At 41.7% G+C, this 19,225-nt stretch overlaps 1 long non-coding RNA gene and 1 pseudogene across 1 annotated transcript; one reads left to right on the top strand and one right to left on the bottom strand.

Annotated features, from left to right (window-relative positions):
* LOC134226874 (uncharacterized) lies at positions 1–1,209 on the top strand. The gene is made up of 3 exons (XR_009983574.1): positions 1–65; positions 147–250; positions 1,011–1,209. It is a non-coding gene; the product is annotated as an uncharacterized LOC134226874 (long non-coding RNA).
* A 5,924-nt stretch (positions 1,210–7,133) lies between these two features.
* LOC134206368 (exocyst complex component 1-like) lies at positions 7,134–8,678 on the bottom strand (annotated as a pseudogene).
* Between the last annotated feature and the right edge of the window lie 10,547 nt (positions 8,679–19,225).

Raw genomic sequence — 19,225 nt, 5'->3', positions numbered from 1 at the left:
TTTTTTTTCTCTCGATGCCGGTGAAGATTTTGCAGGGGAACCCAAAACTTAAACAGCCAATGCATGTAAGTAGTAGCTTCATTATGTCTATATAAAAAGGAAAGGGAATCTTTTATTATATTTCTCCCATTTATGTTTATTTCCAGAGTCATCGGGTTTCATCGAATACGCGGGAAGACTTAACGGTAATTTCACCGCCTCGTATGCCGGTAATACACCACTTCGAACAGTGCTTGTAAATCTTGGGAAGGTAAGAATCTGTAACAACCTTCGGTGTTCCGCGTGTAGAACTTCAAGACCCAGAAACGGCAAGCAGAACGGAAACGACTGCGTACGTTTTGACTGTTTTCGCATGGAAATACTTTCTAAACGTACGCAAACGTATCCATTTTACTTGGTTCTTATCGTCGATCTAAAGTATTGATTGAACAGTATGCTAACGATTGTGTCAGGATGCCGGATGGAGATATTAAAGATTTCCGCACGAAGGATACGGTTGCGTTGCGTTTGACAGAAATCCATCAAACGCATCCAAAACAATTGTATTGCGACATGACCTATCGCTTCCAATTATTGGACCGATGTCAGTTGGTAGTGATTGGTCCCTTAGATGTTATCCATACCTCCATTCTGCTGATAATCTTTGGTATATCTTAAATAACTTTTTACTAGGTATTTCACGTTAGAGCAAGAGTGGTGCTTATCTTGAAAAACAAAAGAATGTTAAGAATAGATATCCATCAGCTGCTCCCAAGGTGGCCCAAGACTGCGACTAAACAGACCAATTGAAATTTATGTACAGTATTATTTCGTCGGTGGTATTTTTTCATCTGCCACTAAATCAGTCGAATTTGTACTCCTACTATGGTAGAACAAGAAGAAAGCATTATCGCGAATAAATCATGATTTATGATTCCCATTATATTTCCACTAAATGGATTAATTCTTTAAATATAATTCACAGGTTTAGATGTTAACTAAATAAATGAAATGAAATGAATAATTCACAGGTAAAGTTGTTGAGTGTACATCCGTACACTAAAATGATCCTGAAAACGCATATCAAAGTATCCCGCCTTCCACCTTCGATAATGGAGGAGACCGTGACAAGATCATCCGTTCACTGTAGGTACTATTAGACGAATATTGTTCTTATTGACTGCTATTAATGAATTCCTCAATTATTTTGAAGGACGTAGAGAATCTATATAAGGCAATAAACGAAAATAAATGAAAAATAATAGAACATGTTTATAGTGTTGGCTTATTATTAACTTTTTAACTGAAAAAAGAACGCAAATGTAAAATGTACACCATAGAGAGTGGTTAAATAATATACATAGTATAATACAGTAATCGTATCATTAAATGATTATCGTACAGCGTTTGATTTGGATTAACAGTCGAATCGTCAAAAAATCGTACTATTGATCGTTTTTGTTGAATATTATCAAACACCGAATGATCGCATGAAACAAAATTGAAGATAAACTAATTATTCATGGTAAAATTGCTTTGCAAAAATACATGGAAAAGTTGATGTTTTTGAATGGTAACGATACTTAACAACCCATTCAATGTATCATCCAAAACCCAAATATTATAAGGGCTATCGTAAATATCATTCATACTATAATTAACGTACGGTTTTTCGTATGATTGCATAAAACATTCAACAATAATTTTGTATAATTTAAAAACGATAAGTTGAAAAATAGTTGTATAATTTCATTTTATTCGGGAATAGCTTTGTTTGTTAAATACATAAAAATTTTATACCGATTCTCAAGTATATATTTTCATTATGCAGGTCTTGTTGCAGGTCTAGAAATGTTATGCAATAAAAATTTCATTTCAAAAAAATGAAAGGGAACAAAAACTTTTGCTTATCGTTTTACTCGGAGAATGACTAGATTCATTTGAGCGTGTACAGTTTTGCTTATAATTAGTGAAGAGATGAAAATAATGAAACTGTATGGTGCAGAAAGTGTCTCTTTCATTACAGTTTCTTGTGCTGGGCAAGCGGTAGATCACTATGGCTTCTGTACCATGGTAAGTATCTAAAGTGTTAGACCGCGTTAGAGCATCATTACTGGGCGCGAGTATTTTGATCACCCTCACTGTACTGTCATTTTAGATTAGTCACTCTTTCTCGCATCGGTCACTATTTTCGGTATTTTCGGTTATCATTTTGGTGGCTGCATTCCGTATCGGTGACGTTCGACGTTTGATAGTTCATCAAAAAGTAGCGCTGTTCAAATTTGGTCACCTGTCAGCTGCGCTACTGTTTTGGCAGCGCGTTTAGTAGCGACCGGTAAAGTGTCAAGTAATGATACTGCGCTGACAAACGGTTTATACTCACCATCGGTAATCGTAATCTTATACAACAAAAGTTCAATGCTCATCCCGAACAAAAAATAAATGAAAATTTTATCATCATAATACCTGATGACATACCTGGTAACATGTATCCTTGTTCCTTTACAGAAATGAAGCTTATGATAAATAAAATACTGATGCTTGCTGGTCACTGATTCAAGATCGTTCAGTGACTACCATTGGTCAATCTCACCAACGGGATATAATAAGAACTGATGCAGGTATTTTTTTTCTTTTTTTCTAGACGTATTTTTTCTAATAAAACTGACATTATTTTATAATTTACATTTTTCACAGGTTTCTATCTATATTGCCTGATTTTCGCAAAATTGCACCCTTCATGATAGGTACCGCCGCGCTTTCTGCACCCCGTTTACTTGATTCTTATGAGTGAATAGCATTGCGGTGTATCGTTTGGTGCGTCCGTACCTTTCGACAGTCATTAGCCGCGTGAAGTTTTGTGCAAGTACCCATTTGGGAACATTACAAACGCCGCGCAGTGTATCATATCCAGAAAATCTGACAATATGTTGACAATATGTATTGTCAAAATTCCATTATATTCAATGGTAAAAATTATGTTTTAAATGGTGTTGTAACAATAAAATTAACGATATTTTAATGATATTTTTTATCCGGGAATTCCTTGGAGATTTCTCTAGGAGTTTCTTCGGAGATTCCTACAGGTGTTCTTTCGGAGATTCCTCCAAGAATTCCTTTAGAGATTCCTCTGGGAATTCCTTCGAAGATCCCTCCATAAGTTCTTTGGAAGCTTCCTGCAGGAGTTCCTTCGGAGATTTCTCCAGGAGTTCTTCCAGAGATTCTTACACGAGTATCTTCAGGAATTCCTTCGAAGATTCCTGCAGGAGTTCCTTCGGAGATTCTAGCAGGAGTTTTTCAGGAGATTCCTCCAGCAATTCCTGGAAAATTTTTCTAAGCAACCCTTATGAGATAACTCCAGGAAATCAATCCTTTAGGAATTCCTTCGGAGATTCCTCCAAGAATTGAGACAATTCGCTAGGAATTTCTTGAGAGATTCCTCTAGGAGTTCCTTCGGAGATTCTTCCAGGATATCCTTCTGAGAGGAGTTCCTTCGGAGATTCCTTCAAGGATTTTTCCGGAGCGGCATCCAGGAATTCCTTCGGAAATTGCCACAGAAATTCCTACAGGAGTTCTTTGGGAGTTTCCTCCAAGAGTTCCTTCGATGATTCCTCCAGGAATTACTTCGAAGGTTGCATCATCTGTTCCGTCTTAAGGGAGGAGATTCCTCCCGAAGTTCCTTCTGAGACAAAGGCAGATTCTTCAAGGAGTTTCTTCTTCTTCTGAGATTTCTCTTGGAATTCTTTCTAAGATTGCTCCAGGAATTGTTTTACAAAGATTTCTCCAGAAGTTCTATTGGAGATTCCTGAAACTGTTTTTTCGGAGATACCTCCAAGAGTATCTTCGGGGATTTTTCCAGGAATTCCTTTGCAGTGTTTTAGAGATCTCTACAGGAATTCGTTAAGATTGTTCCAGGAGTTCTTTCGGAGATTCCTCGGAGACGCCTATAAGAGTTCCTTCGGAGATGCCTCCATAAGATTTTCTTCTGGAGATTCTTCCATGAATTCCTGGAAGATATGTTAAGGAATCCTTTCGGAGATTCATCCATTTTTTTTTTCGGTGTAGCGTCCAGGAATTTATTCGGAGATTCCCAAAGGAATTCCAACTGAGATTCCTTCAGAAGTTCCTTGGAGAACAAATGCAGTACTTCCTTCTTCAAAGAATTCCTTCGCAGATTCTTCAAGGAATTCCTTCTGAGATTTCTCTTCGAATTCGTTCTGAGATTGCTCCAGGAGTTGTTTCAAAGAAAGAAGAAGTTCTATTGGAGATTCCTGGAACTGTTCTTTCGGAGATACCTGCAAGAGTATCTTCGGAGATTTTTCCAGGAATTCCTTTGGAGTGCTTTAGAGATCTCTACAGGAATTCGTTGAGAGATTGTTTCAGCAGTTCCTTCAGATATTCTTCGATGAGTTCTTTCGGAGACGCCTATAAGATGTCCTTCGGAGATGCCTCCATAAGTTCTTTCGAGCATTCCTGCAGAAGTTCCTTTGGAGATTCCTAAATGAGCTCCTTCAGAAATTCCTCCAGGAATTTCATCGAAGATTCCTGTAGAAGTTCCTTTGGAGATTCCTGCAGGAGTTCCTTTGGAAATTCCTCCATGAATTCCTGGAAGATTTTTCTAGGAAATCCTTATGGGATTCCTCCAGGAAATCCTTCTGAAGAAGAAAAGCCTTTAGGAATTCTTTAAGAGATTCCTCTAGGGATTCCCTACAGGGGTTCTTTCGGAGATTCCTCCGGGAATTATTTCGGAGATCCCTCCATAAGTTCTTTGGAAGCTTCCTGCAGGAGTTCCTTCGGAGATTTCTCTAGGAGTTCCTTCGGATATTTCAGTAGGAGTTTCTCAGGAGATTCCTCCAGAAATTCCTGGAATATTTTTCTAGGCAATGCTTTTGAGATAACTCCAGAAAATTAATCCTTAAGGAATTCCTTCGGAGATTCCTCCAAGAATTGAGAGACTTCGCTAGGAATTTCTTGAGAGATTCCTCTAGGAGTTCCTTTGGTGATTTTTACAGGATATCCTTTTGAGAAAGAAAAGACTTCAGGAGTTTCTTCGGAGATTCATTCAAGGATTCTTCCGGAACTGCATCCAGGAATTCATTCGGAGATTGCCACAGAAATTTCTACAGGAGTTCCTTAGGAGATTCCTCCACGAGTTCCTTCGATGATTCCTCCAGGAGTTACTTCGAAGTTTGCACCAGCTGTTTCTTCAGAGATTTCTGCAGGAGAACTCCTGGAAGATTTTTTCGAAAGAACTCCTTGAGGAATCTTCTAAGAAATTCTTGCAGAAATCTCCGAAGGAACTTCTGGTGAAGGCTCAGAAGGAACTCCTGGAAGAATCTCCTAAGCAACTCCTGGTAGAATCTCCTAATGAATTCTTGCAGGAAGTCCTGGAGGAATTTGCATATGAACTCCTGGATGAGTCTGCGGAAGAACTTCTGGATGAATCTCTGTAGAGATTCTCTGAAAGAATTCCTGGATGATTGCCTAGAGCAATCTCTGAAGGAATTCCTTGAAGAAGATATTCCGTGAGCAATCTCTCAAGGAGTTCCTGCAAGAATTTCCAAAAGAACTCGTGCATGAATATCCGAAGGAATTCCTTAAGGGATCTCTTCAAGAATCTCGATGGAATCTTCGAAGTAACTACTGGAGGAATCTCTTAAAGAATTTTCAAATAAATATCTTCCACATAATGTACATATTCACATATGAGTTTTCAGAACATTATAACTTATAAGCTTTTTTCTTCAAAAGAGACTTCTGGAGGAATCTTCGAGGAAACTTCAAGAGGGATCTCCGAAAGAACTGAAGAGATCTCCTAACGAACTCCTGCAGAAATCTCCAAAGGAAAAAAATCCTAAAAAATTTTTTTGTTAAATTTCAGATAACATCATGGATAAATGTTTAGAGCGATTTTCCGAAGTAATTCCTAGATGCATCTCTTAAAGAATTCCTGAAGGATTCTCTAAAGGAAGATTTGTAGACGAGCTAAAGGAATCTCCGAAGGAATTTCTGTAGAAAAGGAACTCATGGAGAAATCTCAGTAGTAATTCATTGTGGAATCTCCTATGTTATTCCTGGATGCATATTTGAAAGAACTGCTGGATTAATCTCCGGAGGAATTCCTGAAGGAATCTTCGAAGAAACTATTGGAGAAATTTCAGTAGGAATTGCTGGAGGAGTAGCCGAAGTAACTCCTAGGAATTACTTCTGAAGAAATTCCTGTGGGAATCTCCGGAGGAATCTTCGAAGTAACTAGTGGAGAAGTCTCTTAAAGATTTTTTGGAGGAATCACCGAAGGATCTCCTGGAGAAATTTCCGAAAGAACTGAAGAGATCTCCGAACGAACTTCTGGAGGAATCTCCGATACCATGCTCTGTTAAAAACTAGCCTTGCATTAGAGGTAAAATACCAAAAATTTATATACAAAATACTTTAGGCATAGCATAATAATTTGTGATGCGTTTGGTTTTGTAATAACAGAATATTGAGCATATTAATTTTTGGAATTATTTTTTGGTATTTCACCTCTTATGCAAGGCTAGTTCATAACAGAGTATGGTATCAATAATAGAATGAGGTATTATTGAGGTAATTTCTCCTGCTCGGGCTGGAGGAATCTCCGAAAGAACTGAAGAGATTTCCGAACGAATTCCTGCAGGAATCTCCAAAGGAACTTCTGGGGGAATCTCCGAAAAACTCCTGAAGTAATCTCAGTAAAAATACCTGCAGGAGTCTCCAAAGTAATTCCTGGATGCATCTCTGAGTGAATTTTTGGAAGATTCTCTGTAGGAGCTACTGGAGAAAAGGAGCTCATAGAGCAGTTCCTGGAGATATATCAGTAGGAATTCCTGGAGGAATCTCCGAAGAATTTTTTTTTGTTCGGGATGAACCACGGCGTCCATTTCATTGAACTTTTGTAGTGGTTATTCCTGTAGGAATCTCCGGAGAAATTCCTGGTAAGTAACTGCTGAAGAATCTCTGGGGGAGTCTCCGAAGAAACTCCTGCAGGAATCTTCGAAGGAACTCTAGGGGAAATCTCTGAAGGAACAGAATCTCCGAAAGATCAATCCCAGAAGGTTTCCTGTGGGTATTTATAGTTAAATCAATCAATAGATGGAATATACATACATACCACCTCAATCAACCACATAATGCTAATACTCTTCTTACATAGCACACCACACGACCTGTAGAAGGTTCTCCTCCTGGCAAAGATGTTTCTTCTCCTTATTGTATACGTGCTCTACTGCTCTGGGCCTCTCTTTACTTCCCGTGCCGGATACTGATTACTTTACGCAAAAGTTGCTTTGAGTAGCTGGTAGCTGACTTGCTTTTGTAGCTGATTTCCATTTCCTTCACACCCTAATAAACTTTTCGTTGAAAACCTACGAAGAATTGCTGCAAATAAAAAAAAAACATTACTTGTTTGTTTTTATTAAATAACTGTTTAAAAATACTCACGTTCAACTTTTCCACTGGTCTACCGAAATACTTCGTCACGTATGCCTTCAGGGCATCATTGTAGCACACCTTCGCATTCTTTCTCAGCTGTTCCAAAACACCAACCATCATCTGCGACAGAAACGTGTGCATTCTATGATAGCTTATATTTTGCACCTGGCGGGGTGTTTTGGTGTGATCCATTGCGTGCGCTGAGATATACGCTGGGTACTCGGAAATTTCTTTCACTAGTATTAGGTACCACTGGCCACAAAAGCTAACTCTTCAAAATTGTCCACATATTCCGCATTTTGAGTGCCTTGGTACTTTGGCTTCCTGGATGGATTCTAATTACAGTTTCATGAACTTGTCACAGTTTTGCCTCACGTGAATCAGTGCAGAGGCGAAAGTCATGCTCAGGAACGGCTTGGCATTTTGGCGAACATTACGTGTTGCGTCAAACGGACAAGCACATATAGTTAATACGTTAATAGCTGGAAAAATGAGTAGAGGTTTCCTATTACTAATCATTATCCATTATTTAAAAGTTAAATATTACATTTACAAGTTTCCGACTTTGAAAGTTCAGAATAACACTGCTCAATTCCAAGCTACTAAGCAGCTTTCCCATCATCCGATGCACACCTTCGTTGATTTGCCTGTCCAACAGCTTCTGAGGAATCACCATGCTGCAGAGCAACCGCCATGTCTACCGTAATTTGAGTATTTTTCTAATGGGGCTGATTATGTCCAACTGAGAAAAGGCTATGCAAAATTGGGGCGATTGAACGACATTTCGCGGTAAAACATTCCGCGGTTAACCATTTCGCGGTGTACCAGTTCGCGGTCTACCACTTCGCGTTCAGCATAATATCGCGGTTTATATTATTTGGCGGTATACCATTCCGCGGTGAAACTTTTCGCGGTCAATACCAATTTGCAGGTTTAATTTTACTAATGTTACAAGTAGTTCAACAATGTATTTTTTAGCTTTCTAAAGCCTGAAAATTAACAACTTTAATCCATAGAAATCTGTTGACTCCCAAAATTCCATACGGCTGACCGGCTGTTTGCTACTCTGTTGAACCAGGTTCAGTTTATTGCTCACCAAACTGCTGTTCAAGTCTTTTCTCGAACCGTATCTCCGCACCGAAATTGACTGCTTGGGTGCCTTGATGAACAATTTGATGTCTCGATCGTAGACCTTGCTTTGAACTGGTGTAAACTATTATCAACGCGTCATAACTCATGCAATCCATGGCCAGTACATCAAATACGCATACGCCGACAGCTCCGTCTGAAGATTTAGATCGCCGCGAATCTCCCAGATTAGCAAAATAAATGAAATTCAAACGCCGCATGGCAATCTGTAAAAACTGATTTTCACTTTTCGAACCATTACGCTGATGCTGGATATGGCCATGAGTCGGAGCAATACCGGATGAAAATCACTCGTCTAAGTACTCCCCGATGAATTACAAATTATAATTATTGTTACAATTTTCTTCTTTTTCCATCCATCCATTCCATGCAAATTTCAACTGTATCGTTGAATTCAGCGTCTTTCTCACCCCCGACCTGAACACTCATTGTGGCAGACTTTCCACCAATCGTTAAATACTTTTTCCAGCGAACATTCAGTCAATTAAGCTTTTGGAATATGTTTAAACACGGGACGTTCTTCCGATGGAAAATGTTCCTACAACTGTTTCCACAGCATAGCACCAACTCCTTCACTACTGCATCGTCCACATCCGTTTATTCTTTAAACACCAGTGCTGTTTCACCTGAAAGATCGAAACCACGATCTGGGGCTTAGTCACCGCTTAGTAGCCGAGATCACGCTCAGATATGAACTCTTTTTCAACTTCAGCAGCTTGCTTAAGCTGCTGTCTCCATCCATCGTCAGCTTAATTTTACTGTAATCCACAGCAACCATTATTATCCACTCTAGCGGACATCAACAGCTTGCGGACTGGCTGGTTAAAACCAGCGGACGTCTCATTAAAATGAATTGCCAGCAATAACATTCCCGCTCAGCTTTTTAACTAGGCGTATGTTTGCTTCCGCCGTCCGCAGGACTTTCCTCTTACCTAGAATCAAATACATAAAACAGAAGTTAGTTCCCTTTCTTCGACTATTCCAATCCAATTTTACCACTAAGTGATAATAGTTGCTGAGTAGAGCTTCATTCTTCCTCGTGAGGATGCTTTATTGGGGTGTTTTTTTAACTTTAATTATTTTATTCTGTGAAGCGCACGAAATCCGCGAGAAACTAACACTTTTTATTATACTTTGTTTTTCTTTGGTATCTGTGCACCGAAGCCGGCCAGCGAAGTGAAACGAAACAAGCTGTCAAAATTGAAAAAAAAATGGATTCAGCATAAAAGCATAAAATGGTTATGTTTTCGAACCGTAGCATAACTAACAGACCCTAACCAGTATCTAACTTCTCACAGATTGTTACTCTGGGATGTGCAGCATATGAACATATCTTGCCTACACTGAACCAATAAATATGATTAAATTTATATGAAAAATATAATACCCATCTCATGATATCTATTTAATCAATTCTATTTGAGTCCAATAACACCTATCAGATACTTGATTAAGAACTAAAAGGTAACATTATGAAAATGATTTGAATCTCTAATTGATGTTATCTGAAAAATCATATGCTTTGGTACATTTCATAATCAGATAAATTTTATATGATTGTCTAATGTGCAAATATTGTAGTGTACACAGAATCAAGATGGCAGCCAGTGCGCAAAACTTGCTAGCGGATTTAGGATTCCCTGTTCGCTCTAGCGAAAAATCCCATGACGTCATTCTATAGCGTCAATCATTCAGTCATCGCTCCTCGACGTGCAGTATTTACACGTTGCCATTTTTGGAGGTGCCGAGGCAACTGCGACTCCAATCAGCCCAACATGAATGCCGACGCCGTCATGCCTCGCAAGCCGTGATGAAAAGTACAGTCGACAGCATCATCCCATCGAAGAGCGACCGAGGAGCCAATCAGAAGCTCACTTACGACGACCAATCAAAATAAGCCATCAATCCCAAATGTACTTTTTTTTTGTATCCAAATTATTATAAAAGTAGATGTAAGAAACAGATTTTGTTCATTCGTAAATTGTACCTCAAAGTGTGCGGAATAAAAACCAGAAGTGAAAAGCCGGAGTTTTTTGTCATCAACCCGAGGAAGAACCCCTTCGCCAATCGGTCCAACAGTTCGGTCGGAACAGTTCCAGTGCCACGCCGAAGCCATTACTAGTTCCTTCGTTCAACCAGTGGATTAGCTCGCTCACTTAATGGAAGAGTTAATTAGTAGCTCTTTTCAGAGCTTATTTTAAGAGTTAATTAAAATAAGCGACGCTTTCCACTGGGCGAACAGAAGCCATTTTATCGTGCTGTGGACCATCGTTCGTGTGGTTTCGTCGACCATCTCAACAGCAGCGTCAGTAGCGTACCGGCTTGCATCGTCGTCATTCGTGCTTGTGTTGGCAGCAAGCCGACTGCTTCCAATCATCGTACGGTACGGAGGCCGACACGATCAGCATTGAGACGGCAGTACCTGCGGTGCGGTGCATTCGTGTGTTGGCAGTGAGCCAGCACAACCTCATCGTCTTCGTCGTCGCTTACCCAACATTGGCAGTGGACCAACCGTTGGGTTCAAGCAGTGGGTAGTGAGGTGACGTCATCGTGTTTGGTCGGCAGTGTGCCGGTCAATAGGTGCTGGCAGTGAGCCGGCATAGCTGCGTCGTCATCATTAGTAGTGTGCGTGTGCGGTAGTCGCCAGCGACCAGCAGTGGGCTGTGTTGTTAGTGACTGCCTCCAACCTGTATCGATCCCTTGTTGGCAATGAGCCAACATAATTTGGTCCATCGGAACCGGATTTGTAAGTGATACGGAACCGGATTTGTGAGTGAAAAGTGAATACAGTCCTGTGAAGAACTCAAGTGAACTAAAAGTGCTATAAGAAAGCGATTATCAGAACAGTGACTTGGAACAGTCGAACTTTACCAGCGAAAAAGTGTACAGTGAGACAGTCATACTGACCTACAAGAAACTAAAAGTGCCAAAGTGTATACCGCTCTACCCGTAGCGATAAAATCTCAATGCCAGTGGAACATTCGCCGTTCAAACCCAAGAAGCAACCAACCATGGAGGAAGCGAAGCAGGCCATCCATCAGCGCGGACAGGTAAAGGGTAAGGTCACCGCTATATCCAACGCACTGGAAAATGCGGAAGACGACCCTTCTCAGGTGAGTCTCCCTCTTTTGAAAGTTTTTTCCAAGAAGCTCGAAACGCATTATGCCGAATACACTACGCTGCACAAAGAAGTTTTGCGACTTGTTCCTCCAACAAAAGTTGACGAGCAAGATGAGAAATTAAATGAATTCGATAAGCTTCATACAGAAGCACTTGTACGCTTGGAGGGTTTGATGGAATCATTGCAAAAGGTTCCTCGCGTCTCTAATGTGCCATTGCAACAGACTGGCTCTTCCAGTATAATTGTTCAGCAAGTACCGCTGAGAGCTCCCATTCCCACATTCGATGGGAAATACGAAAATTGGCCTCGTTTCAAAGCGATGTTTGAGGACATCGTTGGGAAGGGTTCAGATTCCGACACAATCAAACTACATCACTTGGAAAAGTCTTTGATAGGTGCTGCTTCCGGAATTATTGATTCCAAAACATTGGCAGACAACAATTACCAACATGCTTGGAAAATTTTGACCGAGCGATACGAAAATCCTCGTATCATCGTTGATACGCATATCTCCGAACTTTTGGGAATGAAGAAAATGAATAGGGAATGCCACAAGGAATTGAGGGAATTGGTTGATACTTGTACCAGAAACATTGAGGATTAAAATTCATGAAGCAGCCGGTGGGTACAACTGCTGGTTTGATTATCAATAAAATATTGGTTTCTTGTCTTGACCCTTCTACGCGTAAACAGTGGGAACGCACTCTTAACCATGGCGACTTGCCCGATTTGGATAAAACGTTATTGTTTCTCAAAGATCAGTGCCGCGTTTTGGAGCGGTGTGAAGTAGACAATCCATCAATTTCCGCTAAACCACTACCTGGAAAATCTTCCCATGTTGGCATGAAACCTGCCAGTGTTAAGATCCATGCTGCTACTTCGGATGCTAATGAGTCTTGTCATTTTGTGGTAAATCTCACTTCAGTTACCAGTGTCCTGATTTTCGTAAACTATCAGTGAATGCGCGAATTGGTAAGGTCAAGGAATCTCGCTCATGTTTCAACTGCCTTCGTCGTGGTCATAATTCCATTGATTGTTCATCCAAAAACCGGTGCTCAAAATGTGGTAAGCGGCACCATTCTTTGCTGCACGATGATGGGAGGAAAACTGTTGAAAGCATAAACTCAACTACCGCTTCTGGTCAGAAGCCTAACGACGTTATTCAGAAACCTGTCACTGATGTTCCCCAGTCCTCATGTGGTGAACCTGCACAATCGACTACAGTATCCTCCTCGTGTGCACAAGGTGTTGCACTTCCTAATGTGTTGATGCTGACAGCTATGGTGAATCTGATTGACAGGTCAGGTCGTACAGTTCCGTGCAGGGCCTTTCTAGATTGCGGGGCTCAAACAAACTTGATTTCCACTTCAATGTTCAAGAAGCTAGGGTGCACGGGAACTCCAGTGAATGTTGACATTGTTGGTGTCAGTTCTGCACGCAGTAAGTCCAATTGTCTGGTTGATGTTGGTCTCCACTCGCTATGCAGTGATTATAAAACGACTCTCAAATGCTTAGTCACTGCAACAATTACTAGTCCGTTGCCGTGTAGATCAGTCAACATTTCTCACTGGAACATTCCTTCTAACATACGATTGGCGGATCCAAACTTCCATGTACCCGCGGCAGTAGATTTATTGATTGGAATGAGCCACTTCTTTGCATTGTTGAAGATTGGGCATATTATTCTTGCTGATGGCCTCCCAGAGCTGCGTGAAACTGAATTGGGATGGATAGTAGCCGGAGAGATCCGAGATGAGATGCCGGCTGTCGTGAATATCCAGCAAATAAATTGTGTTGCTGTTGAATCGCTTAACGAAACGATTAAACGTTTCTGGCAGATTGAAGAGGTTGATGAAATTCCTGTCCACACCGGAGAAGAGGATGAATGCGAGGAATTATTTCGGAACACGTATCGTCGCAACGAGGATGGCAGATATGTCGTGAAACTCCCAACACGTGAAAATGTTATTCAGCTTTCCGACAATCGTTCCTTGGCTCTACGACGTTTTTTCTTCTTAGAAAGGCGTTTGTTAAAGGATCCGGATCTTCATCAACAGTACTCTAATTTCATGGAAGAGTACATGTTACTGGGCCACTGCAGAGAAATTAGAGAAGCTAACGATCCTCCGGGATGTCTTACGTATTACATGCCACATCACGCCGTGTATCGTCCAACGAGCTCAAGCACTAAATTAAGGGTTGTGTTTGATGCGTCGGCGAAGCCGCCGAACGGTGTTTCTCTCAACGAGGTGTTGAAAGTGGGTCCGGTTGTCCAAAGTGATTTGATGTCGATTCTCTTGAGGTTTCGTATTCACCCGTTTGTGTTTACTGCTGATATACAGAAAATGTATCGGCAAATTCTGGTTCAACCCGAACAAACTCCTCTTCAGAGAATATTTTGGCGCTCTAAACCTACCGATCCGATCAAAGTTCTCGAGTTAATGACTGTCACATACGGGACATCCGCTGCTCCTTTTCTGGCTACTAGATCGTTAGTCCAGCTGAGCGTCGACGAAGGAGTCGATTTTCCTCTTGCAGCTCGTGTGATACAAGAAGACTGTTATGTAGATGACGTTCTGTCAGGTGCGAAAACTGTTCGAGAAGCGGTTGAATGTCGGAAGCAGCTAGAAAGATTGCTTGAAAAAGGAGGGTTTCCTGTGCATAAGTGGTGTGCCAACAATGAAGCGATTTTGGAAGACGTTCCTGAGGCTGAGCGTGAAACGTTAGTGCTTCTTGATGATATGTCGGCGAACGAAGTAATGAAGACACTCGGACTAACGTGGAATCCAAAGGGAGATGAGTTTCTGTTTTGCCAATCTTCTTCGTCGAATGACACAGCAGTGACTAAGCGTCAACTGTTCTCAGACGTCGCGAAAATGTTTGATCCGTTAGGTTACTTGCGCCCATTACAGTTATTGCTAAACGTTTGATGCAACAGACATGGGTCGCGAAGTTGGATTGGGATGAAGTCCTAGAAGAGGGCCTCTTAGCTGATTGGTTGCTCCTCCGAACATCTCTAGAACAAGTTAAAGATATCAGAATTCCTAGACCAGTTATTAGTGCGGATTTTGTGGCCTTGGAGTTACACGGTTTTGCAGACGCCTCTGGTATAGCGTATGGCGCCTGTCTTTACATACGTAGTATTTGTCCAGATGGTAGTTGCATAGTCAGGCTTTTGTGTAGCAAGTCCAAAATTGCTCCTCTGCAGGAACTTACTATTCCTCGTAAGGAACTTTGCGCAGCGGTATTGCTGTCTAAACTAGTGAAGAAAATCAGTTCCACATTAAAAATCCAATTTTCTTTCGTTTGTTTATGGTCGGACAGCCAAATTGTTCTTTCCTGGTTGCAAAAGGCACCAGCACGGCTACAGCCGTTTGTTCAGCATCGTGTCATGGAAATAACGAAGGATAGTGGTCACTATAAATGGTGTTACGTTCGGTCCAAGGATAATCCTGCGGCCGTGATTTGCCGTGGGCAACTGCCTGGTAGCCTAAAGGATAACTCGTTATGGTGGGAAGGTCCAATGTTCCTTCATTCAAAGGTTTACGAGTCCACCGTGCCAGATCCGATATCTGATGATTTGATGCCTGAAATGAAAGCTATATCTGTAACAATTATGCCGGTAATTAATAGTGACGATCTTCCTGTTTTCAAGAGATTTGAGTCGTTGCGCAAATTGCAACGCGTTCTAGCCTACGTACAACGATTTCTAAAAAATTGTCGAGTCAAGGATCCTGCACATCGAATTCTACACAGGTATCTTTCCATTTCCGAGCTACGGTCAGCACTTCATATGATAGTACGTGTGATTCAAAGTGAATCAATACCGGATGAAGTCCGTAGAGTGCAAACCGGCGAACCATCGAAATTGTTGAAAACTCTGGGACCGTTTATTCTTGACGGAGCACTGCGAGTAGGTGGTAGAATTCAGAAGTCTCAAATTCCGTTTGATGCAAAGCATCAATACATTTTGCCCAAACATCCGCTCACCGACATGATCATACGTGAATACCACTTAGAACATTTGCATATAGGCCCTTCCGGCTTATTGTCAGCCCTCCGGCAACGATTCTGGTTACTAGGTTCTCGTTCAGCTGTTAGAAAATCACTAGGAGATGTGTTGAGTGTTTTCGTGTGAAACCACGTAGCGTAACGCAGTATATGGGTAATTTACCACGGAGTCGTGTTACTCCTTCTGCCCCGTTTGAAGTAACAGGGGTCGATTATGCCGGACCATTTCAAATAAAGCAAAGTGGTCGAAAGTCAGTGACAGTGAAGGGTTACTTATGTGTGTTTGTATGTTTGGTCACTAAATCACTCCATTTGGAACTGGTCTCCGACATGACAACTGTTGCTTTCATCGCTGCATTGCAGCGATTTGTCAGTCGTAGGGGATTGATTCGCGAGCTCCACTCTGACAACGGTAGCAATTTTCGTGGTGCTAAGTCCGAGCTTAATGAGTTGTATCTTCTGTTTCGTCAGAATGCTGCCATAAATCAAATCGAATCGTTTTGCCAGACCAAAGAGATAAGTTGGCATTTTATACCACCCGATGCCCCTGAATTTGGCGGAATTTGGGAGGCTTCAGTCAAAAGTACAAAGTATCATCTGAAGCGAATTCTAAAGGGTAATTTGTTGACGTTCGAAGAAATGTACACTTTGTTAACTCAAGTTGAGGCTATACTCAATTCTCGACCGCTTTTTTCGCATTCCGATGATCCTGCTGAGAGCGAAGTTATTACTCCAGCACACTTCCTTATCGGTCGTCCAATGACCGCCGTTCCCGAGCCGTCGTATGATGGCCTCAACAAAAACCGTCTGTCAAGATGGCAGCACTTGCAGCAGATGAGGGAACACTTTTGGAAGTCTTGGGTACACGACTATCTCGTGAGTCTTCAGCCAAGAGGGAAAAACTTCGCCCGAAATCCAAACCTACGTATTGGTACTGTAGTTCTGCTGGAAGATAAAACACTTCCACCACAGCAATGGAAACTGGGTATAATCACTCATGTTTATCCCGGCGAGGATAATCTTGTAAGGGTTGTTGATGTTAAGGTGGGAAACGCAATATATAGACGATCAATAACCAAACTTTCTATTCTTCCGATAGAGGATAACCGTCCAAATGGGGGGTCTTTGGATGCCGGCGACGATCGCCCGGGGGAGGATGTTCGCTCTAGCGAAAAATCCCATGACGTCATTCTATAGCGTCAATCATTCAGTCATCGCTCCTCGACGTGCAGTATTTACACGTTGCCATTTTTGGAGGTGCCGAGGCAACTGCGACTCCAATCAGCCCAACATGAATGCCGACGCCGTCATGCCTCGCAAGCCGTGATGAAAAGTACAGTCGACCGCATCATCCCATCGAAGAGCGACCGAGGAGCCAATCAGAAGCTCGCTTACGACGACCAATCAAAATAAGCCATCAATCCCAAATGTACTTTTTTTTGTATCCAAATTATTATAAAAGTAGATGTAAGAAACAGATTTTGTTCATTCGTAAATTGTACCTCAAAGTGTGCGGAATAAAAACCAGAAGTGAAAAGCCGGAGTTTTTGGTCATCAACCCGAGGAAGAACCCCTTCGCCAATCGGTCCAACAGTTCGGTCGGAACAGTTCCAGTGCCACGCCGAAGCCATTACTAGTTCCTTCGTTCAACCAGTGGATTAGCTCGCTCACTTAATGGAAGAGTTAATTAGTAGCTCTTTTCAGAGCTTATTTTAAGAGTTAATTAAAATAAGCGACGCTTTCCACTGGGCGAACAGAAGCCATTTTATCGTGCTGTGGACCATCGTTCGTGTGGTTTTCGTCGACCATCTCAACAGCAGCGTCAGTAGCGTACCGGCTTGCATCGTCGTCATTCGTGCTTGTGTTGGCAGCAAGCCGACTGCTTCCAATCATCGTACGGTACGGAGGCCGACACGATCAGCATTGAGACGGCAGTACCTGCGGTGCGGTGCATTCGTGTGTTGGCAGTGAGCCAGCACAACCTCATCGTCTTCGTCGTCGCTTACCCAACATTGGCAGTGGACCAACCGTTGGGTTCAAGCAGTGGGTAGTGAGGTGACGTCATCGTGTTTGGTCGGCAGTGTGCCGGTCAATAGGTGCTGGCAGTGAGCCGGCATAGCTGCGTCGTCATCATTAGTATTGTGCGTGTGCGGTAGTCGCCAGCGACCAGCAGTGGGCTGTGTTGTTAGTGACTGCCTCCAACCTGTATCGATCCCTTGTTGGCAATGAGCCAACATTCCCCGACGATTTACTTCAGGTGTTCAGAGGTAATTCAAGTTTTATAATAATCCCAATTCATTACTTTAATGTTCGTTGTTTTAGAATGCGGGATCACTCTGTATGAGTTGGTATCCATATCGTTCGAAGATTTTAAAAACAAATTGGAATCAACATCAGTTCAATGGAAGTATGAAGTACTTTTTGATATTATTGACGGTTGGAGGAAGCGAAATGTAAAATATTTCCGAAAATATTTATATTCATATATATGATTAATTTGGTGTTATTTTTACAGAAATTGTATGTTGTGCAAACAGCTCCGAAACCGTTGACCGCTAGTGCATATTTAGCACCGCTACCTCGATCCATACCTGTCACCGGATCCATTGTGATAAACAACGAAACACCGGAGGAATTACAGGCCAAGGCGGAAGTTGTCGAAGTTGTTGATACATGTTCTCACTCAGCTCAATCTGCAGTTTGTCTCAGTTATGTGCCTCCAGTTGCGGCAAGCGACGAGTTCACAGTAGCTGGTGTCTCAGAAGAGCTTGCAGAATGTTCCAATTTCTCACCGGATTCTTGTTTGAAAGATAAACAGACGGCAGAAGCTCCCAAGCTAACATCTGCGGAAAACGGCGAATGTTTAGTGCAGGCTGGTGTTTCAGGATATCTCGATAAACATTCTCAATCCCTTCCGCAGGCTACAGTACCTGTCGCTCCTATTTCTTCGGTGACAGAATCTGGTACGGAAGACAAGCCGGTGGCAGAGCTAGAGGTAGCAACACAGAGCAGCATATTTTCAGCAAGCACTCTTCTTATGCTCTTGGAAGCTACCATAGAAGGAAAGGATATTATCGAGAAAGCGAAAATTGGTGAACTTTCAGAACCCAAACAGTTGCAATTATCAACAACTATCGCAAAGTTTCATCTACAGCATAAATCCAGACTCCGAACAGAAGATTTGGAGACATACGCCGAAGCTATCACAATTTTATTCAAGTTTGAGAGAAAGGTAAATTAAAACCATATTTTTCTACTATTGTTTTACATACTATGCATTTACAGGACAATTATTACATCAGCCGAGGCGGCGATCGTCGCAACCATGGTGGTAAAATAGCAAATAAAATTGCAAATCTGAAGCAGAAAAAACGTAAAACCGAAATTAAAGAGCACGAACACGCTAAAAGTTTGAAATTGTGTGCTGTTCATCAACCCAATGAAGAACCAGAAGCTCAAGATGCTGTCAACTGGTTAATTTTGAATCAGCACCCATGGGATTCTGTTTTGCAC

This window comes from Armigeres subalbatus, chromosome 1, assembly GCF_024139115.2.
Source record: "Armigeres subalbatus isolate Guangzhou_Male chromosome 1, GZ_Asu_2, whole genome shotgun sequence".
Lineage (NCBI taxonomy): Eukaryota > Metazoa > Arthropoda > Insecta > Diptera > Culicidae > Armigeres > Armigeres subalbatus.
Note: the sequence above shows the minus strand (reverse complement) of the source record. Positions and strands in the feature narration are given on the sequence as shown.